The following is a 24,695-nucleotide window of genomic DNA, read 5'->3' as shown; positions in this document are numbered from 1 at the left end:
GGCTCTGCTGTACTTTCCTGTAGAACGTCTTCCTGTAGAAACGCCTGTAGAGTGCCCCTGCACCTCTGAGCGAGCCTGATACTATAATTTAGAAAATAGGTAGAAACCAGTGGAAGACGACTAGTTCATCATTTTGTGGAAGTGGAGGATGCATACTTCAGTCAAGTGCAAATGGACAACAGGTGGTGTGAGTTTCAGCCGAGCATTTTACATTGCGGTGTGATTCTTGGTGAGGGAGTGAAGTGGCAAGGTGTACTTGGCCACATGCAGACTGCAGTTCTATTTATTAACTGTATGTTTTCTTCTTGATCAGTTGCACTAGAGTTCAAATGGCTAACACTTGCTGTTTTTTTTTTTTTTTTTTTTAATTTCATGTGAGTTGTCTAACACATACGTTGCATGATTCCTGGCTGATTGATAGAGAATTGGACAAGGAAATATCGGCTTAATCTTGCTATATTCATGGCTAAATTCCACCATTCCATTCATTCATGCAGTTTTTAAATTAGATTTGTGCAATAGAAGAACAAGTTTCAGTCACGTACCTGAAGTCAAATGGCTGATGTGAGGTGCTGTGGCTAGTCATTGCTGCATGCACTGGTTTCTTTGGTTGCATGAGGGCTTGGATGATGATTTTTGGTTGTTTTCCTTGTGCAGGTGTCCTCTAACCAAATCTAAGCTACATGCATTTGTTTCCACGTTCAAATCTACACCTTCAAGCTGCTGTTGCTGAATTTTCACCAGACCAGAACTTGTTTTCGCCATTGCTCCCAAACGGTAAACCGGATTGATCTGAAACCTGTTGAGCATGTTCCTATCATCATGATGCACCTCCCATAGAAAAATTGTGATCAATGGATGCAAAAATTTCGAGAAAAATGGAAAATGGCTGTAGATTTCAGAGATCAATTTCTCAGAAGCCGTGCATCAGAATCAGCTGAAACTTCTTGGGTAGGTTACTACCGCCCATATGCATCTCTCTATGAAACAAGTTTTGAAACGGATGCATGGATATGGATAAAATGCAAAAATGGCTGACGGTGATGGAGGCGGATTTCTTCGAAACCGTGCATCGGAATGGGCTGAAACTTCTCAGGCATGTTGACATCATCCCTATACGATTCCCTGTAAAACGATTTTTCAAATGGATGCATGGTTTTCAAGTTAGGACAAAAACAGATTCTGTTCTATGTATTTTTGCTTCAAGGCATTCTGTAGTTTTGTTGCATGGTAAGAAAAATGAACTTGGGCTATGATGTAGGTATGGAGATGATGGAGGAGGAGTTTTAAGATTGTAGGAGGACTTCTGAACCCTTGCGGAAGCTATTGTGTTCGCCCAACCACCTTTGTGCAATCCATTTTTAGCTTGTAATTTCTACAGGAACTTCCTGTAGAAAACACAGTTTTCATAAAAGAAGCACAATGAGGTGGAAAAAATGATGGAGAAGGGTGAGGGATGGAAACATGGATGCTTGTAGGCATAACCAATAGATTCCAAGCTTTAGATCCCCTTCCAAAATCGAATCTGGCTCGCTTGAAAGTTCTACAGGATGTTTTCTGTAGAAATATAGAACTTCCTCTAGAAGGCACAAAAATTTCTTTGTCTTTGTTTTGAGTGATCCTTCTGACCTGCAATGTCCTTCTTACACCTTGCAATTATTCAATGCAAATTAGCTTTATTTTTCTTTTCTTTTTCTCTTTTTTCTTCTTTGAAAAACAACTAGGGCGCCTCATGGAGGTTTTCACCCTAATTGCCTGCCCTGGGCGCCTCCAAGGGAGGTTTTCACCCAGAGATCTTATTTTCTTTTCTATTTTTTCCCAACCCATTGACTGCCTCATGGAGGTTTTCAATCAATGAGCCAATCTAAGGCGCGTCTGAGCAGGTTTTCACCTTATATTTTTATTTTCTTCTTATTTTCATTTTTTTTTTCTACCCTACCCTACTTGAAAAACAAAATCATTTTCAAGTGTAAGAATACTTCCAATGGAGCCATGTGCACATCGAGATGAGAGACAAGATGTTGTGGAGGCTTGAAATGCATGCTTGGACAGCTATCCGGATTTTAGAGACCAAATGATCTGACTTTGAAGGGATCAAACATAGCTGAGGAAGAGAGTACCGTTGCAACTTAGTGACCGTCTGAAACCATATCTCAATATAGCTCTGATATCCTTGGTTCTTTTGCTGATTTGGATCATGTTTCATGTCACCTTCTAACATGACTTCCTCATCTTCCTCTTTTTTCTGATCTTTCTCTTGAATACATGGAAGATTTGATGGTAACCATGAAGGATCTTTCTTTATCTCTGCTTCTGATGTCTTCTCTTCATCAAGTAAAGCCCATGGTTCTTTGATTTCCTCTTCTAAATCTTCTTTTGTCTGATGTGGTCCTTCAATTCTTTCAATATAGTCTCTTTTTTGCAATACTTTTCCTGAGCTATGGTGAAGATCATTGAGCTCAAGAGTAGTTGTTTGGACATGTTGTGCCTCGGCTTTGCAATTGGGTTGAGCTGCTCCATGGTATGGTTTTAGAAATGGTGGTACGGGTAGTTGAGTGAAGGTGTGTATTTGAGATGGATGCAGATGGGGTTGGGGTTGGGTGGGCATTTGGGGTTGCCTTGGTGGAGGAGGAGGTGATTGTTGCGGTTGAGCAGGTGGTGGAGGAGGAGGTGATGGTTTCGGTTGAGCAGGTGGTGGAGGAAAAGAAGTGGGAGGAGTGTTGTACTGGGGCCTCCACCCCTAATGAGGTGCATTCCACTGAGGCTGTGGCTGAGCATAAGAGTGAAACAAATGAGCAACTGGTTGGGCATAATATGGATCTATGAAGGAACAAGGAGGAGGTGTGAACCAGGAAGGATGAGCAGGGGGACCTCAAGAAGGCATGAAAGTGGCTTGATAGGGGTCATAATAGGTCTCGGATGTCCCTTGCAGTTCCTGCTGATAAGATCTAGGTTCATGTGGCCTCCTTTGGTTCATATAATAGAGTGATTCAGTGGCTCCTTTGGCTCTCTGATATGCAGCTTTGATTCTGGGTAAGGAAGGGCACTGATCTGTAAGATGGTATTCTTCACATACAAAACACACTTCTATGGAGTATAATGGACATTCATTCCTAGGATGCTTTCTAGTGCACCTAGGACAAAAAATGGACAAAGCCCTCTTGGCTTCTTCTTGCTTCTTTTGGATCCGCAAGGTATCCAGTTGCATGGCAAGAAACTGCCTCATATCACTCTTGAAATCTTCGATCTGATTTTAAAATTCGTCTTTGGACAAGGTGCTGCTCCCAACATTTCTGCTTGTAGCCATTTGCTCCAGAGGAATGGTTTCTTCTTCTTCTTCCCTTGAGGTTCTTCAAATATGTCTTGCTATCCACCTAAGGGTTCTTTAATCATAGAGATCGAAGAATAGAGAATGTTGCTTGTGTGAAGTAGTGGGGGTGTTGTGCAATCATTTTTCTAACTTATCTCTACTCCTACAAGGCATGAAATGAAATCTTTTTGGTTGATTTTTGCTTTTTTCTACTTCTACCTGCAAAACTGAAATAGATTGAACTGCAACTAACTATCTTGCAAAAATGAAAATGCGGAATTGAAATGAAAGCAGGAAAGGACTAATCTATCTTGCCAAATGAAATTGCAGGAATGAAATGCTAGTCTACGCTTGCAGAATTGAAATGCTAATCTATGAAAGCGGGAAATGCTAATCTACTTTTGCATAAATGAAATTGCATAATGGAAATGAAATAAACTACTTAGCAGAAGATTGTAGTGGAAAATAGAAGAAGCAATCACCGATACTCTGACGCTTTGCCGGCAACGACGCCAAAAAGATGGTGGGCCCCAGTATTGCAGCAATAATGCTGCAACTCCTGGAACTCCCTTCTTTAATTGTATCAACCCGATAGTTCGTAAAAAACTTGGAAGCGATGGTGCTGTATGCACAAGTACTAGCTCTTGCCGCAGCTGTCACTTGGTCAGCTGGCACAAGTTTTCTATGGGCTTAAGCCAACTTCTATGAGCTCTTAGAAGAAGCATTTTAACTGATGGATGAAAGCTAACTCAAAGGAAGCTAATCTACTTGCGGAAAGAAACTGAAAGCCAAAAAGTAACGTAAACCCTAGCAAACCCTAATTCTACCAGCTAGTCCTACTGATGCAAAGATGAGAATGAAAACTACTAAAAGAGATGACGTTACTTCTATGAAGGTAAAATACATGTGTCTAGACTACCTCTACCTGAAGAAAACATCTTTTTGTATTTTTGAATCAGTTATTAGAATTATCATGCATGTGCTTTTAACTAGCTTTTTACTGTGCAGAGGTGGATCAAGGAGGAGAAATTCTTGGAAAAGGTTGGGAAGGTACAGAGAGGGCCTAAGGTGTCCCTAGCACCCTTCCAGAGAGTTTCATAGAGTTTGGCTATCAAGAAACCTCATTCGTGAGCTTCTACAGGAAGTCTGCAGGGGTTCTATAGGATGTTTTGGGATTTCTACAGGATGTTCTGTAATTTTTCTACAAGATGTTTAGAAATGGAATTTTGGAGCATAGATGGCGGGAAAAAGGTGGAGGAATGAGTATGGAGGTGAAATAGGGGTGTAGGGGAGTTCAAGACTTGGAGGATGGAGTTGAGGAGAAGGTGTAGATGGCTGGACTTGTTCTAAGAAGACTGGACTAATGCTGCAAAAAAGGTAGGGTTATGAGGGCAATATGGCAATGTGAGGCAAGAAACCAAGTTAGGAGATGGAGAAGATGGGTTTGAGGGAGTCTGGGCAGATAAAGAAGTGGTACAGGTGCTCTGCAATTTGTGTTTCCAACTGAACCAACAAAGACATGCAAGAAAACAAAGATCTAGTTATGCTACCCTAATATGATTTGGCTAACAGTAACGAGAATGGACAACAGCTTTATTTGCAAGGAAACCATGTATATTAACTATGAAATGAAGCATTCAAAGATCTGAACATGTAAAAAACCTCTGCAAATGAAAACAACACACTAAGGATTGCATGGTAAAGCAAACTAGTGTTTTTGTTTGGGACAACACGGTTACTTCAACTCGAGCCCCTGATCCAATAAGGAAGAGGTGAAACCAAAAGTGTTTGCTGACCCTTTTTTAGAGCCTTTTTCCTGTTATTATCCTACCAATCTATTCTAAACATGAAAAGCTACTTTAACCCTCAAAAGCAATCTAAATAACAAAGCAAGATTCAAATCTAAATAGCAGATTTTATTCTAAGAATGCAGCAAAAACACATAAAGATAAACAAAGGAGGTATTGGGCACTTGAGATGGGCCCAAACCCAAGAGTTGTAGCCTCCTAAGAGAGATTTAGAGCTGGTGCAAAGCTGGATTCATCTTTATTGATCAAGAAATGTTACATTCCAAAAACTGTCCACAAGGAGAACTTGAAAATGTGTTGAAAGCAAAGCTAGTCTACTGCCTAAAAATCAAACTACAAAATGACTATAAAGTGACTAACTACTGGCTACAAAATGACTAACCACTAGCTAACATAAATGAGGCCCTAAGCCTTCTTATTTATACAAATTGAGGACCCCAACAGTCCTCCTAAACTTTAGGGACTCGGCTGCCCAAAACTTGTAGTTAACAGCAGTCCTACTTCACTTGCGTGGTTGCCCTTGTGTTAATTTATTTGGTGGCCCTTGAACTCCGAGCTGATGGTGGAGAATTCGAGGTAAGGGCCCATAAATGAAGGGGACACCTTCCTACAAATCCTCTCCCTTGTTCTCCCACGAATTTGGCTGCCAAGTGCTCATTAAAACCTTCAATTTTGTCTCCAAATTGACCAAAAAGGCTACACAAAGCACCCATTAGACTTGTTGGCATAATGACTAACCCAATTCACTCTATTAGCATAAATATAATAAAAAAACATGCAATAAACTAATGAGAATTGTGGATTAAGTTGAATTAGGAGGTTGAATGAGCCCAAATAATTATCCATTTTTGGGGCTCATCCGTGGGTTCTAAAAATAAAAGAAGGTTCTTGTATCCAGGAACAACTCAGGGGGAGACTAGCTGACATAGTATTCTGAAAGTTGGGAAGGTCTAGTTGCAGACCAAATCTGGAAGACAACGAGATCCAGATAAGTGAAATTTTCATATTAAATAGTTAGAGATATGATATGTATATTTATATAATAAATGTATTTATGATCTTTGTTAGTAGATATTAGGGATAGAATGGTTAACTTGGGGTATCTTGTGTAGAATAGATCATAGCAATCTTTATGTATCTAGATGAGAAGTAGAATTACTTTCCTAATACCCATAGAAATGCACACTCAAATATGGTGGAAAATGACAAAAGGAGCTGACAGAGTGTAGATATGTAAACATTATAACAATAGAACCAAAAAACAAGAAGAGGATAAATGCCAAAAATTCTATACATAATATATATATTCATACAAAGATCTAGTACGCACATGATCCTTTTATTAGGTAAAGGAAAGCCTTGATCACTAGGGATAGAAGGAACAAATATAAATATATGAACAAATAATAAACATTCGTACCATGTAACAAGGGAAACATTTAGTAGTGCGGACCTTCCGATGTTAACATAAAAAATTAAGAATGAAATTAGTTGAATTTATAGACTGCGGCAAATGAATTACAGGTATACATCCTTTATACCATACATAACCAAAATTCCTCCCTTGCGGGCCACGTCAGATAATAGTAACCTCTACCTGATAAACCACAATTGCTCAATATTTTATAGTTTCAACTTGAACATAGTTGAGCATTTCGACTTCTATCCTGGCGAAAATAATGAAGCGATTACTGAAACAATACACTACCCATAAGAGGTTTATAGATAATTAAGAAAATGGCAAAAACGAGAACTGTAAGCTGGAGTCTAAAGCCCTCTTAACAGAAATACGAGTCGGTCCCAAAATCTATTATCAAAGAAGGTCCCAAAATCTATTATCAAAGAAAGGAAAAAAATAGAGTTGGGTCGGGGTTTTGGTCCACCGTTAACCCTTTACACAATATACAAATACATTTCACCCTTTATACAAATATGTATAATTATATCTATCGACAAGAGTCTAATAATATCTCGAAAATCTAGTCTCCACGCAGCTAATTTCTTTGTTTTCCCCATATTTGTAGGATTGATTTTCTAATAATCAAACAAAATTTCAAAGAAGTTACCAAAGATTTTCCAGTTTAACCCAAACTCTTTACCCACTCATGTCGAGAGGCCTGTTTTCGTCACCTTTTTCAAAGTATTTAGAATTGAATTTTATATGAATGGAACAACTAACGTCTTGGAAAGATTTTCCGCCACTTTCCTCCCATTGAATCAAATCAATGCATCGCTAGTTTCTTGCCCCCGGTGAATCAATCAAGTCAAGAAACCGCAATTTTCCCTCTCCTAATTTTCTGACTCAAATGACCGTAGATGTTGAGTAACAATAGAACTCACAGCCTTTGGCTTCGAAGGAAATTGGAGTTAGTGAGAGAGAAATGGATCATAAATGTTTTTCTCTCATCATGTTTATGTATTCTGTGATGATGAGTGTAGCAATGCCCATTCATTACAATGAACATCATACAAAAGCTCATGAACATCGGTATGACGGGGTGGATTCACTTATGTTGAATGATTTCCTTTGAATGGAAAGAGTAAGACGGGGGAACTTCCTTAATCCCTAGGGCTTCGGTAAAAGAATATTTGTGTAAAGCCAACTTTCTACGATGCTATGTTGTAGTGATTTAAATATTTGTATGTCGGTTCATTTAAAAATAATAAAAGGTTAAAATTAATATGCTATGTTGTAGTGATGTAAATGTTTGTAAATATAGAGGTAATTAGAGAGACATGTCATGGTGTTCATAAATAAATGTGAAGATTTAAATATTGACTCAATTAATAATAAAAGTTAAAAATAATAAAAATGATAAAATTCAATTTATTATATTTACAGCCAAGGTGTCCGTTTTTTAAATTTTTTAGGTTAAGCATTGTCTACCCCTTTCATCTTAGTTTGACCTCTGTCCCAATGTACAACAATGAAAGTTGTCCATGTGTACACTCCTACGGGCGAGAATCCATGTTCAACCATAACATTTTTCCGCATGTACACTGCTATGGGCTAGAATCTGTGTTTGATTGGGGCCTTCATAGCTTCGTGAATATGATGGTGTGCAAAAAGGACTTTTGCAGAGATGGGCATGCCACATATTAACACGTGGAACTCCAGATTCGTGCGAGATCCTCCATAGGAATGTTGGTCATGCAGTACGATGAGCCCCAAAAATGGGTAACTTATTGGGCTCAATTTGCCTATTATTCTTGATTAATTCACCATTATTTATAGTTTTATGCATGCTTTTGAATATATTTATGTTAATTGAATGAATGAGAATAGTCACTTGGTCACAAAGTCTAATATGTCCTTATTGCAGACTTTTGGACATCTTTTGGACCAAGGTCAAGCATTTATGAGCAAGTTGACAGCCAAAAATGAAGGAACAAGGTTGAGGATTTGTAGGAAGGGTGTATCCTACACTAAATTACCCTTCCTTGAGTTCTCCACCATTAGCTCAGAGTTCAACAACCCACCAAAGATGATTTCAAGGAGCAGCCGAGCAGATTTTGTTAAGTGGCTGATTAACTGCAGTTTTGAGCAGCCAAGCTCCTAAAGTTAAGGAGGGCTGTTGGGAGTCCTCGTGGTGCATAAGTAGGAAGGCTTCAATTATTGGTAGTTTAGCTATTGAACAATAGTTTTTCACACTTGGGTGTAGCTCTGCATTTCAACTCATTTTCGAGCTCTTGCTGTAAATAGTTTTGTAACATGATTATTTTTTGAGTAATGGAGATAAATTTCACTTTGCACCAGCTCTGAGCTTTATTAGGAGGCTGTAGATTTTGGGTTTGGGCCCAACCCAAGTGCCACTACCTCCTTTGTGTACTTTTATGTGTTTTCCTTGCATTCATAGAATAATGTCTATTATTTAGGTTAAGATATTGCTTTGCTACTTAGGTTGTTTTGATGATTAAAATAGATTTTCATGCTTCAGGTTGATTTAACAGTTTGGTAACAGAAAATATCTATAAAAATGCCATCAAGCAATCCTTGATCTCACCTCTCCCTCCTTGGGACCATGAGTTGAGACCAAGGCATACTTGCTGCCACAAAAACACTATTTTTGCCTTTCCATACAATTGCTAGTGTTAGATTTTTGGTTCGAAAAGCTACTACTAGTTGTACTTGCATGTTTGGATCTGTTCTTGTTTAGTTTCCATAGTTATCTCGCATGATCTCCTATCTATAAACTTCTGCCAATCATGTTTCTAGTTCTTAGGTCAGATTTGGTCAAAATAGATAGATCTTTGTTTTTCAGTCTGTATTCGATCAGTTTTGGAAAATAGTGCACAGAGAACTTGTAATACATCCCCACCTACCCTTCCTCCATCATACTTTTAGCGCTAGAATCTGCCTCAGGCTAAAGAAGGCAAGGTTCAAGGCAACATCAAACCAAGCTCAGCCTCGTAGCTAGCCCTATGAGGACAGGAGAGGGCTCTCTCCATTCGATCTCGAGAAAATGAGCAATAGGATACGGGATGAATTTCAAACTGGAACTGATTTTAGGCTATTAAATAGATATGAATGAGGTTTTTAATAAATGACGGGGTTTTCTGGACTGTATGGGATCAAGAATAGCGTGAGTAGGGAAATTAAATGAAAGATGCAGATTATTACATAAGGCAAGATAGGCAAAAGCTTAAACATTCAATTTGAATTTATATGGAATGTGAAGAATGTTTGAGAATGCTGGAAAGGGCATGGATTCATGAATCCTTTTCAGACGGAGGAAAACATAGAACTTGAATACTTTCCCAAGGCAGAGCAGTAAGCTGAATTCTGCCCTTCACACTTAAAAGTATTCAACAGGAAATGATTATGAATGAAACAATAAACATCACAAAAAACATATGAAAACAGAGAAAAACATAATGCTAAGTTGTTACCACATGGATCTTATGAAACAGAGCTGCAAACTTTCATTGAAATCTTTGTCAACTGTACAATAAAAATCTGTATTTCTCCTCACACCTCTGCCAGAACTCTCCTCCCCAACCTTTTACAAGTGATTTTTTAATAAAACATATAAGCCTAGAGGTGGGATAACAAATCGACCTAAATAAGGAATGGTTTAATTATCATTTAACAAACAAGGCTGGAAAGCCAATCATTTGTTCTGAAAGGAAACAACATATAATATGAAATCTATTCAATGACTAATGAATAGGTAGAATCTGGAGCGTAGACCATCTGAAATGCAACTGAGGTCAAAAATAGGCAAATCGACCCTATTTCTCTGCTTATGGTTGGTATTCTGCGTTTAATTTGGGTTTGACTGTCTATTCACTTCCATTACTGTTATACCACCCTCCCAAAATGTCACGACATGTGTCTCTGCTGAAGGCACGTTTCCATGCTACCACATAGATACCCATTGTTCCAGATCACAACCCTAAAGATGTACATTCACCTTCCAAGTTTCATCCTTTGCAAATGCATTACTTTAAAGTTTCCCCAATCTATAGTTAACACCTCAAGACTCCTAAGAGTACGTAATGCTTCACGGATAGGAACATCCAAAAGAGAACCTAGAAAATGTAGTTCTACAGCCTTTATATACCTACGACACCGTTTAGCCACTTGCTCTGCAATAATTCGACAATTCTCAAAATTCAAACATCTCCAGAAGTCTTCATGAACACTAGCAGCATGCCAATGTCTACACACTAGACCAGCTTTAAAACGCAGTCCAAATCATCATAGTTAAGCATTTCCACATTATCCATATCATCGTTGACATTCTCAATATCCTTTCAGTTTGCAGGCAAATGCAGTAATTTGGCACGAATCTGGGTGAATAAGAGAAATTTCTTTGGCTCTGAGACTGTATGGGTAGCGCGCCTACCCAACGCGTAGCGCGCAGCAAGTGCGTAGCGCACTTGATATTTAACACGGGCTGTGGGCGTTATATGCGTAGCGCCCCTTATATGGGTAGCGTACCTCCTCTGTGTCATTTACCTTTTTGAAACGCTGGCGTTACTGCGCTGGATTTATAAAACAAGTTCTGTTCCCACATAGAATCGACCTCATGCTTAAATCTTTTTATTTCAGTTGTATCTGAAACAATTTGTCTTTCCTTACAAATTGGCGGCAACTGCACACAATTACCACTCAAGCTTGTCTTGCTGCTATCTATGACCTTAGAATGTTGATGTCTTGTGGTAACCTCCTCTTCATTTTCAGAATCAGCCACATTTCTGTTTCTTTAGTTGAAGATGATGAAGGGCACAAGGTCGTTTCGAAGGTAAATGCACTACAGTCTCCAGCTACAATCGCTTCAACTACTTTATCTTCACTCAATCTAGCGATTTCCTTAATGTAACTGAATCCATTAGAGTCAAGTCCTAAGTTCTCTTTTGTGCCCTCTGCTGGAACTATCAAAACTTCACGTTCTCTTGATACACCTGCCTGTGTACTTGAAAACCTTTTGGAAATTTGAATAATAGTAGCCCCAGCAACTTCCAGCAGAAGCTGCAATTTCTCCTTGTAATGGTACAAATGAAATGGCCCAACAACAAATGTGGTTCCACATAAGCATGCTTCTCGATGTTTTGGATCTGCAATCTTGACTTGTACAGAAACTCGCCCACATTTTAGTGCCATGGAAGGAGGAAAGCTCAAGCAGTTCGGAATCTCTGAAGGTAAAGATGTTTGCCCCACCATGGCTTGAATAGCTTCCATCACATCATTTGTTATAGGAGAAGAATCTTCAACAATAAGATGTGTACACTCTGACATCCATTTCTCTGTTGCGTAGGCTCCCATTGATGACACAATGGTACATAAACCATGTTTCCGGTTCAATTTTTCTAGAGCTGGTATACAGAATAAGAATGGAACGAAGTTCAACCTGAAAGTTGAATTATTTGTTCCAAACGTTATCAAGTCCCCATTACTTAGGATTGTCCCCTTATTTGCTAAAAAAAACACAATCTTTGAGCAAATTTCCTTGTTGACAAATGTGCCAAACTTTGAAAGATCCTTCAGGTGAATTTCTGGTGAAGGGACGCTTGAAAAGCACTGCAAGGCCTTGTAAGAAGAGGGTGCCTCAACTATGATATTTGCATGCACACTTGAGATAGTTTTATCAGTTTGAATTGCCACTGCACAATCTTTCCGACCAACTTTGTATGTTCCTTGAGATAACAAATAGTAATTAAAACAGTAGACCCATCAAACACTATAATGGCCAAAATCAGCTTAGACAGTTTTTCTAAACAATGCCCCACACACGTAGAGTTTGCTAGCTTTCGATTTCACATACCATTTCAATAGATTTTAATGTAATTTCTCTACAAAAGCAATGTCAAAATCTTATATATGTGAATTATAATTTGAATCCAGCATGAATTGCGACTACTCCGCCTGAAAGGTCTCATATTCAACTTTCTCAAAGCCTGCTTCCTTAATCATTTCAGCGAACTTTTCCTGAGATGGAAACTTGCGTACGCTCTCCACTAAATATTGGTAAGACACACGATCCCCAGCAACAATTTCTCCAATAGATGGAATAACTGAAAATGAGTAAAACTCATATAATTCTTGGAAACCAGGGATGTTGACATGGCTCAACTCAAGACACAGAAATCTTCCACCCCACCTTAAGACTCTGTATGTTGCGCTCAGAGCTTTTTCTATATGTGTTTTCGAATCATGTTTAAAAGACCGATAGTACCCTAGAAAAGATGATGTTTCACAATGCTACGCCAGGGGCTTCTAATACCTTCAAAGTGCAAGATTTTGAAACAAATGTTTCCCTCTAAAAGTGAAGTTTCTTTCTATGGAAATCCTTTAGATATTCCAAGTTTATTTATCTCTAGAGGTATCTGCTCTTCAAGTTTTCTCCAAGCAACATACAGTAGCTATGTCATCCTCCGTTGAATAAGCCACATGGTACATTCTTTGACTTCATATAAAGGAAACACTATATTCTAATCGGTGGAGTTCTTCTTAGTTCTGTCCTTCCAACATCTGACATGGCTGCAGCATTATCCTGTAGATCTCCAGCTTCAGCAGAATCAAGAATATGCCATCTTATTTATGGAGCTTTCAATACTTATGATAAGTCCTCCTGTTTAGATAGACTGATGGGGCTATTGAACCTAGCAAGATGACCAGGGCCTGTATTTCGAAGTACTCCATGATGGAAGGCCTTAAAATGCAAATTTATTACAAAAACAAAGTTGTCGATTTCTTCTCCAAAACAGAGTTTTGGAGAAGGATCATTTTCGAGCATTACTGATGATAAACTCTTGAGGTAAGAGACTTATTCAACCTACCTCTGGCTTGCAAGTGTTATTTCACATTTCTGGGGACAAAACCCTAGACTCAAGAAGTAAAATGACTCTCTTTTGGACCACAGTAACATCAGTGACTGCGCATAACAAGGAATGAACTTTGGAGAATTTGACTGCAGCGGGCTGACAAGATGGAGTCTAACATTGGCTCCAATGGGGATGGTAGCTGCCACTTTTTGGAGGGGCCAAGAACCACAGAGCTTTGGGAGAGCAGACAATGCCTCTATCCATTGGGCAATGGAGTCATTATTGCGAAGAAGCAACACGATTAATTTATTCACTGGAAACTAACTGAAATGATTGAAAAATTGACTCGGCAAACTTCTAACTAAACTGTAATGAAATTGGAACAAAATGCTGCCTTTTGGCTACTTATTTATTTACAAAATTTACCCTACTTTGCTGCAAAAATAATAGATCAGGTAATACTGAAATGCCAAATCAACCATTCAAGTAAATCTGAGAAGAATGCTGCTTGAGAGTGTTTCAACCCGATCATAGATGCAATTACTGGTAGCCCTACATGCACATAATGAGTCTGATCACGTAAAAGACAGTTTGATTTGTCAGTCAAATTGAAAAACATTTCCATGTACATTCTCAATGTACATGGACTCCATCTTGTTTTGGAGAAGAAATCGACAACTTTGATTTTGTAATAAATTTGCATTTTAAAGCCTTCCATCATGGAGTACTTCGAAATACAGGCCCTGGTCATCTTGCTAGGTTCAATAGCCCCATCAGTCTATGTAAACAGGAGGACTTATCATAAGTATTGAAAGTTCCATAAATAATATGGCATATTCTTGATTTTGCTGAAGCTGGAGATCTACAGGATAATGCTGTAGCCATGTCAGATGTTGGAAGGACAGAACTAAGAAGAACTCCACTGATTAGAATATAGTGTTTCCTTTATATGAAGTTAGAGAATGTACCATGTGGCTTATTCAACGGAGGATGACATAGCTACTGTATGTTGCTTGGAGAAAACTTGAAGAGCAGATACCTCTGGAGATAAATAAACTTGGAATATCTAAAGGATTTCCATAGAAAGAAACTTCACTTTTAGAGGGAAACATTTGTTTCAAAATCTTGCACTTTGAAGGTATTAGAAGCCCCTGGCGTAGCATTGTGAAACATCATCTTTTCTAGGGTACTATCGGTCTTTTAAACATGATTTGAAAACACATATAGAAAAAGCTCTGAGCGCAGCATACAGAGTCTTAAGGCGGGGTGGAAGATTTCTGTGTCTTGAGTTGAGCCATGTCAACATCCCTAGTTTCCAAGAATTATATGAGTTTTACTCATTTTTAGTTATTCCATCTATTGGAGAAATTGTTGCTGGGGATTGTGTGTCTTACCAATATTTAGTGGAGAGCGTACGCAAGTTTCCATCTCAGGAAAAGTTCGCTGAAATGATTAAGGAAGCAGGCTTTGAGAAAGTTGAATATGAGACCTTTCAAGCGGAGTAGTTTCAATTCATGCTAGATTCAAATTATAATTCACATATATAAGATTTTGACATTGCTTTTGTAGAGAAATTACCTTAAAAGCTATTGAAATGGTATGTGAAATTGAAAGCTAGCAAACTCTGCCTGTGTGGGGCATTGTTTAGAAAAATCTGTCTAAGCTGATTTTGGCCATTATAGTGTTTGATGGGTCTACTGTTTTAATTATTATTTGGTATCTCAAGGAACATACAAAGTTGGTCAGAAAGATTTTGCAGTGGCAATTCAGATTGATAAAACTATCTCAAGTGTGCATGCGGAGATCATAGTTGAGGCAGCCTCTTCTTAGAAGGCCTTGTAGTGCTTTTCAAGCGTCCCTTCACCAGAAATTCACCTGAAGGATCTTTCAAAGTTTGGCACATTTGTCAACAAGGAAATTTTCTCAAAGCTCGTGTTTTTTTTAGCAAATAAGGAGACAATCCTAAGTAACGGGGACTTGATAACGTTTGGAACAAATAATTCAACTTTTAGGTTGAACTTCGTTCCATTCTTATTCTGTATACCAGCTCTAGAAAAATTGAACCGGAAACATGGTTTATGTACCATTGTGTCATCAATGGGAGCCTACGCAACAGAGAAATGGATGTCAGAGTGTACACATCTTATTGTTGAAGATTCTTCTCCTATAACAAATGATGTGATGGAAGCTATTCAAGCCATGGTGGGGCAAACATCTTTACCTTCAAAGATTCTAAACTGCTTGAGCTTTCCTCCTTCCACGACACTAAAATGTGGGTGAGTTTCTGTACAAGTCAAGATTGCAGATCCAAAACATCGAGAAGCATGCTTATGTGGAACCACATTTGTTGTTGGGCCATTTCATTTGTACCATTACAAGGAGAAATTGCAGCTTCTGCTGGAAGTTGTTGGGGCTACTGTTATTCAAATTTCCAAAAGGTTTTCAAGTACACAGGTAGGTGTATCAAGAGAACGTGAAGTTTTGATAGTTCCAGCAGAGGGCACAAAAGAGAACTTAGGACTTGACTCTAATGGATTTAGTTACATTAAGGAAATCGCTAGATTGAGTGAAGATAAAGTAGTTGAAGCGATTGTAGCTGGAGACTGTAGTGCATTTACCTTCGAAACGACCTTGTGCCCTTCATCATCTTCAACTAAAGAAACAGAAATGTGGTTGATTCTGAAAATGAAGAGGAGGTTACCACAAGACATCAACATTCTAAGGTCATAGATAGCAGCAATACAATCTTGAGTGGTAATTGTGTGCAGTTGCTGCCAATTTGTAAGGAAAGACAAATTGTTTCAGATACAACTGAAATAAAAAGATTTAAGCATGAGGTCGATTCTATGCGGGAACAGAACTTGTTTTATAAATCCAGCGCAGTAACGCCAGCGTTTCAAAAAGGTAAACGACACAGAGGAGGCGCGCTACCCATATAAGGGGCGCTACGCATATAACACCCACAGCCCGTGTTAAATATCAAGTGCGCTACGCACTTGCTGTGCGCTACGCGTTGGGTAGGCACGCTACCCATACAGTCTCAGAGCCAAATAAATTTCTCTTATTCACCCAGATTCGTGCCAAATTACTGCATTTGCCTGCAAACTGAAAGGATATTGAGAATGTCGACGATGATATGGATAATGTGGAAATGCTTAACTATGATGATTTGGACTGCGTTTTAAAGCTGGTCTAGTGTGTAGACATTGGCATGCTGCTAGTGTTCATGAAGACTTCTGGAGATGTTTGAATTTTGAGAATTGTCGAATTATTGCAGAGCAAGTGGCTAAACGGTGTCGTAGGTATATAAAGGTTGTAGAACTACATTTTCCAGGTTCTCTTTTGGATGTTCCTGTTCGTGAAGCATTACGTACTCTTAAGAGTCTTGAGGTATTAACTATAGATTGGGGAAACTTTAAAGTAATGCATTTGCAAAGGATGAAACTTGGAAGGTGAATGTACATCTTCAGGGTTGTGATCTGGAACAATGGGTATCTATGTGGTAGCATGGAAACGTGCCTTCAGTAGAGACACATGTCGTGAAATTTTGGGAGGGTGGTATAACAGTAACGAAAGTGAATAGACTGTCAAACCCAAATTAAACACAGAATACCAACCATAAGCAGAGAAATAGGGTCGATTTGCCTATTTTTGACCTCAGTTGCATTTCAGATGGTCTACGCTCCAGATTCTGCCTATTCATTGGTCATCGAACAGATTTCATATTATATGATGTTTCCTTTCAGAACAAATGATTGGCTTTCCAGCCTTGTTTGTTAAATGATAATTAAACCATTCCTTATTTAGGTCGATTTGTTATCCCACCTCTAGGCTTATATGTTGTATTAGAAAATCACTTGTAAAATGTTGGGGAGGAGAGTTCTGGCAGAGGTGTGAGGAGAAATACAGAGTTTTATTGTACAGTTGACAAATATTTAATTGAAAGTTTGCAGCTCTATTTCGTAAGATCCCTGTGGTAACAACTTAGCATTATGTTTTTCTCTATTTTCTTATGTTTTTTGTGATGTTTATTGTTTCATTCATAATCATTGCCTGTTGAATACTTTTAAGTGTGAAGGGCAGAATTCAGCTTGCTGCTCTACCTTGGGAAAGTATTCAAGTTCTATGTTTTCCTCCGTCTGAAAAGGATTCATGAATCCATGCCCTTTTCAGCATTCTCAAACATTCTTCACATTCCATATAAATTCAAATTGAATTTTTAAGCTTTTGCCTATCTTGCCTTATGTAATAATCTGCATCTTTCATTTAATTTCCCTGCTGATGCTGTTCTTGATCCCATACAGTCCAGAAAACCCCATCATTTATTAAAAACCTCATTCATATCTATTTACTAGCCTAAAATCAATTCCAGTTTGAAAGTCATCCCGCATCCTATTGCTCATTTTCTCGAGATCGACTGGAGAGAACCCTCTCCTATCCTCCTAGGGCTAGCTACGAGGCTGAGCTTGGTTTGATGTTGCCTTGAACCTTTCCTTCTTTAGCTTGAGGCAGATTCCAGCGCTAACATAGTGGCGACCATATTGGGGAAGATGGTTTGCTATTGATGTGACACTAAACTTGAAGATTGTCTTGCCCCAGTACATGAAATCAAGTTGCAAATCTGATGCCGACGGTGGACAGCAGTCAGACACATATGAAGGCTGAAACATTCACCTGGTGACTCCAACTCGATCCAAACATTCCAGTGCTCGCTGATCCATTCATGCAATGGTAGGGTATGTGGCAAACCCTGCACTGTGTGAAGCTGTAAAAGAAGTAAGAAATCAGTTAGCAGATTTTGAAATTAATGAAGTTTTTTCAATGCCTTGCTTCAATGTTTGAAATCTCCGAAACTTCCTCTTGAAGCTAAAACTGGTGTCTGTGAGTTAGTTGTTGAAAGAATTGAGAAGGAGATTCAGTATTTGAATGAGCAGATCCAGTCATATGATTTCTGAGACCCTAAAAAGTTCTTGGAAACTCTTCCTCCTTCGAAACAAAAAATAATAGAGTTGCCTCTAGATGTTTGCATTGGCAGTGTGCAGCTAGAAGTATGTATTGCAGATTTGGGGCAGCAAACGGAGTCTGGCTTTCGCGATCCTATTGCTCATTTTCTCGAGATTGACTGGAGAGAGCCCTCTTCTGTCCTCGTAGGGCTAGCTACGAGGTTGAGCTTGGTTTGATGTTGCCTTGAACCTCGCCTTCTTCAACCTAAGGTAGATTCCAGAGCTAACACATACAACCTACTCCAACCCCTAATTCAAGATTTCTTCCCTCCATTTGCCACACTTTCCCAACTTGCCCTAATTTCTACATTTTTGTGCAACATTGCTCTCCCCATCCTTGAACAAATCCAACCATCTTCATCACTCCTTAGCTTCATTTATTGGGTCCTAGACCCCTTCACATCCTCATCCATCCTCCATTTCCACTTTCCCATCATTTTTCCACTATCAACCCTCTAAAATCCTCTTTCAGCTCTTCCTGTAGAACATCCTGTAGAACCCCTGCAGACTTCTTGTAGAAGTTCACGTGAGCAGTTTTTCAAGATTTTATCACTGTGAAACTCTCTGGAAGGGTGATAGGGATGCCTTATGCCCTCTTCTCACCTTCCCAACCTCTTGCAAGTGCCCACTCCATTTCCTTTCTCCAATCAACCTTTGCACAATAAAAAACAGTTAAAGCACATGCATAATAATTCTGTAAAATTACTCAAAAATACAAAAAGATGTTTTTTCCAGATTTCACTTCAGAAGTAGCTTAGTCACATGCATTTTACCTTTCCAAGGGTCAATGTCATCCATTTCCACTGCTTTCATCTCTCTTCTTGCACCAGTAGGGTTAGTCGGTAAAACTAGGGTTTGCTAGGGTTTAAATTTCCTTCCAGCTTTCAGTTTTCTTTCTGCAAGTAGACTACCCTCTTTTGAGTTAGCTTTCATCCATCCTAATTAAAATCTTCTTCTAAGAGCTCATAGAAGTTGGTTTAAGCTCCTAGCAGACTTGTGCCCGCTGATCAAGTGACAGCCTGCGGCAAGAGTTAGTACTTGTGCATATAGCACCGTCACTTCCAAGTTTGTTACAAACAACCGGGTTGATAAAAGTAAAGAAGGAGTCCCGGGAGTTGCAGCATCATTGCTGCAATACTGGGGCTCACCATCCTTTTTGGCACTGTTGCAGGGGAAGTGTCAGAGTATTTGTGATTGCTATTTTTCTTCTATCTTCTACTACAACCTTTTGCTAAATAGTTTATTTCAGCGAAAGTAGAGTAGTTGTTTCATTTCCATTCTACAATTTCATTTCCACAAAAGTAGATTAGACAATTCCTACTTTCCTAGACTAGCATTTCAATTCTGCAAGTGTAGATTAGCATTCTAATTTCACAATTTCAATTTTGCAAGCATAGATTAGCATTTCAATTCCGCAATTTCAATTATGCAAGTGTAGCTTAGCATTTCATTTCTACAATATAAATTACTCATTTCCTTCTTTCATTTCAATTCTGTAATTTTCATTCCAGCGAGGTTTATTTTAGTTCATTGCAATTTTTTGTTCAATCAATTTCAGTTTTGTTGGTACAAGCAGAGAAAAACACAGAAAACAACAAAAAATATTTCATTTCATGCCTCGTAGAAACAGAGACAATTCAGGAAAATTCTTACCCAACACCCCCACCACATCACTGAGTCACCCTTCTCTCTTCTTTGGTGGCTGTTATCCAGAAGAACCTATAGGTGAACCTCCAGAGATATACGAAGATCATATAACAGAAGAAGAGCAAGAAAACATTCCTCCTAAGACTATGGCTGAACATAGAAACGGTATAGGAGATGAGGAGAGAATAGAAGGTGCCTTTCCCATCCGAGAGACCAATGGGGACACAAAAATGAAAAACATAAGTCCCTCAGCCTTACTTCACTTCCATGGATTGACCACTGAAGACCCTGATACCTTCCTGTTTGAGTTTTATGTCCTTCATTGAACTTATGACTATGCAGAAGACGGACAAAAGTTGAAACTCTTTCCCTCTACCCTCAAGGATGTAGCACTACACTGGTTCATGGGGTTACCAGGAAACAGTATCACAAATTGGGTAAGATGCAGGAAGCCTTTAACAACAAATACCAGGATTACTGTAGGTCAAAGGAAACGAAGGGAGAAATCTTTCGGATGACCATGGGAAGTGATGAATCTTTAGAAAACTATAAAGAAAGGTTCCAACTCAGTTATAAAAGGGCCAGGTGCACACTTGACTCCAAATCTCTGAAGCTGGTTTTTCTCCGAGGAGTCCCTGAAGACCTTCTAAATACCATCCATTTGCTGGCTGGAGGAGACATCTACCAGCTACCTTATGATGACATAAAGACTGTGTTTAGAAACCATTCTAGGGTAGCCCAGAAAAGAGGTAGGGGGAGTCAACTTTCAGCTAGTGCCACCTTCTCCAAACATGAGTTTGAAAATAAAATGGAAGACCTCAAAAGTGAGATGAGACAGACCATTGCCATGCAACAGGATACTTTCCGAATCCAAAAGAAGAAAGAGGAAGCTGAAAGGGCTTTGGCCATCTTTTGTCCCAGATGTACAAGGAAGCATCCTAGGAACGAGCGTCCATTGCACTCCGTAGAGGTAAGTTTCATTTGTGAGGAAGACCACCCTACAAACCAGTGCCAAACCTTATCCAGACTCAAAGCTATGTACCAAGGGGCTGAAGGAGCCATTGGACCACTCTACTTCTGAACCAAAGGAGGCCACATGGATCGATACTTTACCAGCAGCGGATGCAAGGGACATCTCAGACTTATTACAACCCCAACCAATCCATTGACATATCTTCTTGGGGCCCCCCTGCTCATCCTTCCTGGTCTGCAACCCCTCCTTGGTAATATCCATCTCAATACCATACTCAACCTGCTGCTCATTCGTTTCATTCTTATGTTCAGCCATAACCTCAATGGAATGCACCTCAACATGGGTGGAGGCCCCAGTACAACTCTCCTCCCACCATTTTGCCTCTACCACCTGCTCAACCACAAACCTTATCTCCTGCTCCTCCAAGACAACCCCATATGTCTGCTCAATCGAACCCGAACCCCAATAACAGATAGGCCAACAGGTATATATTGGAGAGACAACATGCCCTACCTACGCTATGGAGATTCAAGAGATCAACCTACAATCTGAGAAGGTCCTTCCAGATACCCAACCTCCTCCTAAGGAGGATGAGGAAGAGAAACAGGAAAGCGAAGCCAAAGCCATTCCACCCTTTCTTGAGACACTAACTGGAACCATGCAACCAAACCCAGAAGAGACTGAACTTCTAGGAAAAATCAAACAGTTGTGTGTAAAAATACCACTTCTCCAGGCCATCAAAGATGTACCAATCTACAACAAATTGATCAAAGAGAAGTGTTTTAAGCACCCAGGCAGGCACAAGAGAGATGCCCCAACTATCAATTTCATAGGACAACTATCCGACCTGATGTTGAGACAAGTAATCTATCCAAAATATCTGGACCCTAGGAGTCCTGTAGCCGTCCACATCAATGGCACCATAATGCCCCACACCCTGATTGATCTACGGGCTGCCATTAATGTGATGACCAGGGAAACTATGCTCAAATTCAACCTTCAGAGTTCCCTAAGAAAGACCTCGACAATATTGCAGTTAGCAGACCGCTCCACTGTGACCCCCGAAGGGATTGTGGAAGATGTTATGGTCTCTTTTGATTCTTGGGCGTACCCTGCGGACTTCTTGGTCCTTCAGCCAAAGGCGAAACTCACTAGATACCCCCTCATTTTGGGAAGGCCTTGGTTAGCTACTGCAGATGCTTACATCACTGGTCAAGTTGGGAGCATGACCATCAAGAATGGGCCTATGTCCAAACAGCTAGTCCTATATCCTCTTGCCCAACCTCTGCTAGAACATGACTTACCTCTCTGGTTGGAGGAGGAAGATGAGGATGAAGTCTACTTTGCACCATTGTGCACAGTGGTAGCCACCAGGGGAGGTCCTCAAACTAAGGATGATCTTATTGAGAATTTCATTCAAAATCCACCTCCCAGTGTTCTGCCATTAGAAGAGTTGGTAGAAGACACCCAAGCTAGTGCTTTAGTGGATCTTTGTGTGGCTGATCTGACCTCTTCTCGAGTTAAGAATGTGGAATTTGGCCCTGAAAGAACCTTGAAGATCAACTCGTCCCTATCCCCATCTCAGGAGAAGGAGTTGTGTAGCTTATTGAACAGCCATTTGGATGCTTTTGCTTGGAGCTATAAGGAGATGAAAGGAGTCCACCCTTTAGTCTGTACCCATCACATTTACATTAAAGAGGACTATAAACCAGTCAGGCAACCTCAAAGGAGAATGAATCTAGCCCTTAAGGACATTGTCAAAGAAGAACTGCAAAATTTTTTGGATGCAGGATTCATCTACCCCATCTCTGACAGCGAGTGGGTTTCTCCTCTAGTGCTTGTGCCCAAGAAAAACGGGAAGTGGAGAATCTATGTAGATTAAAGAGAACTTAACAAAGCTACCAAGAAGAACCATTTCCCTTTGCCTTTCATAGATCAAGTGTTAGATGGACTGGCAGGGAAGAAGTTCGTTTCCTTCCTAGATGGGTTTAATGGGTATAATCAGATCCAAATCAGCCCGGAAAACCAAGATAAGACCACTTTCAATTTTCCATGGGGTACCTTTGCCTACCGGGTCCTTCCCTTTGGGTGATGTAACGCTCCTGCCACTTTCCAGAGAGTAGTGCTGAGCATATTTTCTAAGCTCATCCATGATTCGGTGGAAATCTATATGGATGACTTTACTCCTTATGGGTCCAACTTCCAAGAAGCATTGACTAACCTAGGAAAAGTTTGAACCAAGTGTATTGAAATGAACCTGTCCCTCAATCCTGAAAAATGTGAATTCTTGATGACTGAAGGGATCGTGCTAGGTCATACAATTTCTCAGCAAGGATTACAGGTGGATCCCAACAAGATTGCTATCATCGAAAGGGTTCCACCTCCTCAAAAGGTAAGAGATGTTCAGAGTTTTCTAGGCTTAGCAGGATATTATAGAAGATTCATTAAATATTTTAGTAAGCTAGCCTCTCCATTGTTTGGTCTTTTGGGGAAAGATGTTGAGTTTATATGGACTGACAACTGTCAAGAGGCTTTGGATGCGTTGAAAGGTAAGCTAGTAACTGCCTCAATCTTGAGAGGTCCAAACTGGGCCCTACCTTTCCACATTCACATAGACGCCTCGAAAAAAGCCATAGGAGTAGCTTTAGGACAAGTTGAAGAGAATCTACAATATGCCATATATTTTGTTAGTAAAAACTTGTCCAAGGTAGAGTTAAACTATACTGTAACCAAGAAAGAGCTCCTGGCTGTAGTCCATTACCTAAACAAGTTCAGACACTACATCACTGGTTATCAAACATTTCTACACACTGATCATGCTGCAATTAGGTATTTGATGAATAAACCTGATGTGAATGCTCGTATCATTAGATCGTTACTTTTATTGCAGCAATTTGATTTGACCATTGTTGATAAGCCAGGTAAGGAAAATGTCGTTGCTGATTTTCTGTCTAGACTAGATTTGCTTGTAGGTGAAGAAGGGATGGTGGATGATCAAATGCCAGATGAACACCTATTTTCTATTTCAGTACTCTCTCCATGGTTTGCTAATATAGAAAATTACTTGGTTTCAACACAGTTCCTACCACACCTATCCTCAAAAGAGAAGAGTAAGATCGTGAGGAGAAGCACCTCATTCACTTGGATTGGGGGCAACCTGTTCAAACTTGGCCTAGATCAAATTTTGAGGCATTGTGTTAGGTAGGAGGAATTTTTTGACATCCTCCTAACCCTTCATGATGGGCTCTGCGGAGGCCACTTTGCAACAAAAAGAACCCCCTTCAAAATTCTATAGGCAGGTTACTATTGGCCCACTCTCCATCAAGATGTTAGGAGATACATCAGCCAATGTGACTGATGTCAAAGGATGGGGAAACCGACTCCAAGGGATGAAATGCTCCTCCAACCTCAAGTGACTTTCAAGCCATTTTAGAAGTTGGGCATGGATTTGTGGGTCCTATCAACCCTCCTTCAAAACAAAAGTCTTACATCATTGTGTGTATGGACTACCTGACAAAGTGGGCAAAAACAAAGGCAATCAAGGTAGCAACAAAAGAAAAAGTGGCTAAGTTTTTGAGGGAAAATATCTTCTACAAGTTTGGCTACCCAAGAGAGTTAGTCATAGATCAAGGAAGTCAGTTTACCTCTAACCCAATTGAAGACCTGCTCGCTCATCACAAGATTAA

At 39.6% G+C, this 24,695-nt stretch overlaps 2 pseudogenes; one reads left to right on the top strand and one right to left on the bottom strand.

The window, feature by feature from the left end:
* LOC149139640 (nibrin homolog) overlaps positions 1-14,549 on the bottom strand; it is a 48,614-nt pseudogene extending 34,065 nt beyond the window's left edge.
* Positions 14,550-14,834: 285 nt separating this feature from the next.
* On the top strand, positions 14,835-16,842 carry LOC149139639 (nibrin homolog; annotated as a pseudogene).
* Positions 16,843-24,695: the final 7,853 nt, after the last annotated feature.

Source organism: Pinus tabuliformis, chromosome X, assembly GCF_031772625.1.
Source record: "Pinus tabuliformis cultivar Carrire ecotype Pingquan chromosome X, CPIR1, whole genome shotgun sequence".
NCBI lineage: Eukaryota > Viridiplantae > Streptophyta > Pinopsida > Pinales > Pinaceae > Pinus > Pinus tabuliformis.
Note: the sequence above shows the minus strand (reverse complement) of the source record. Positions and strands in the feature narration are given on the sequence as shown.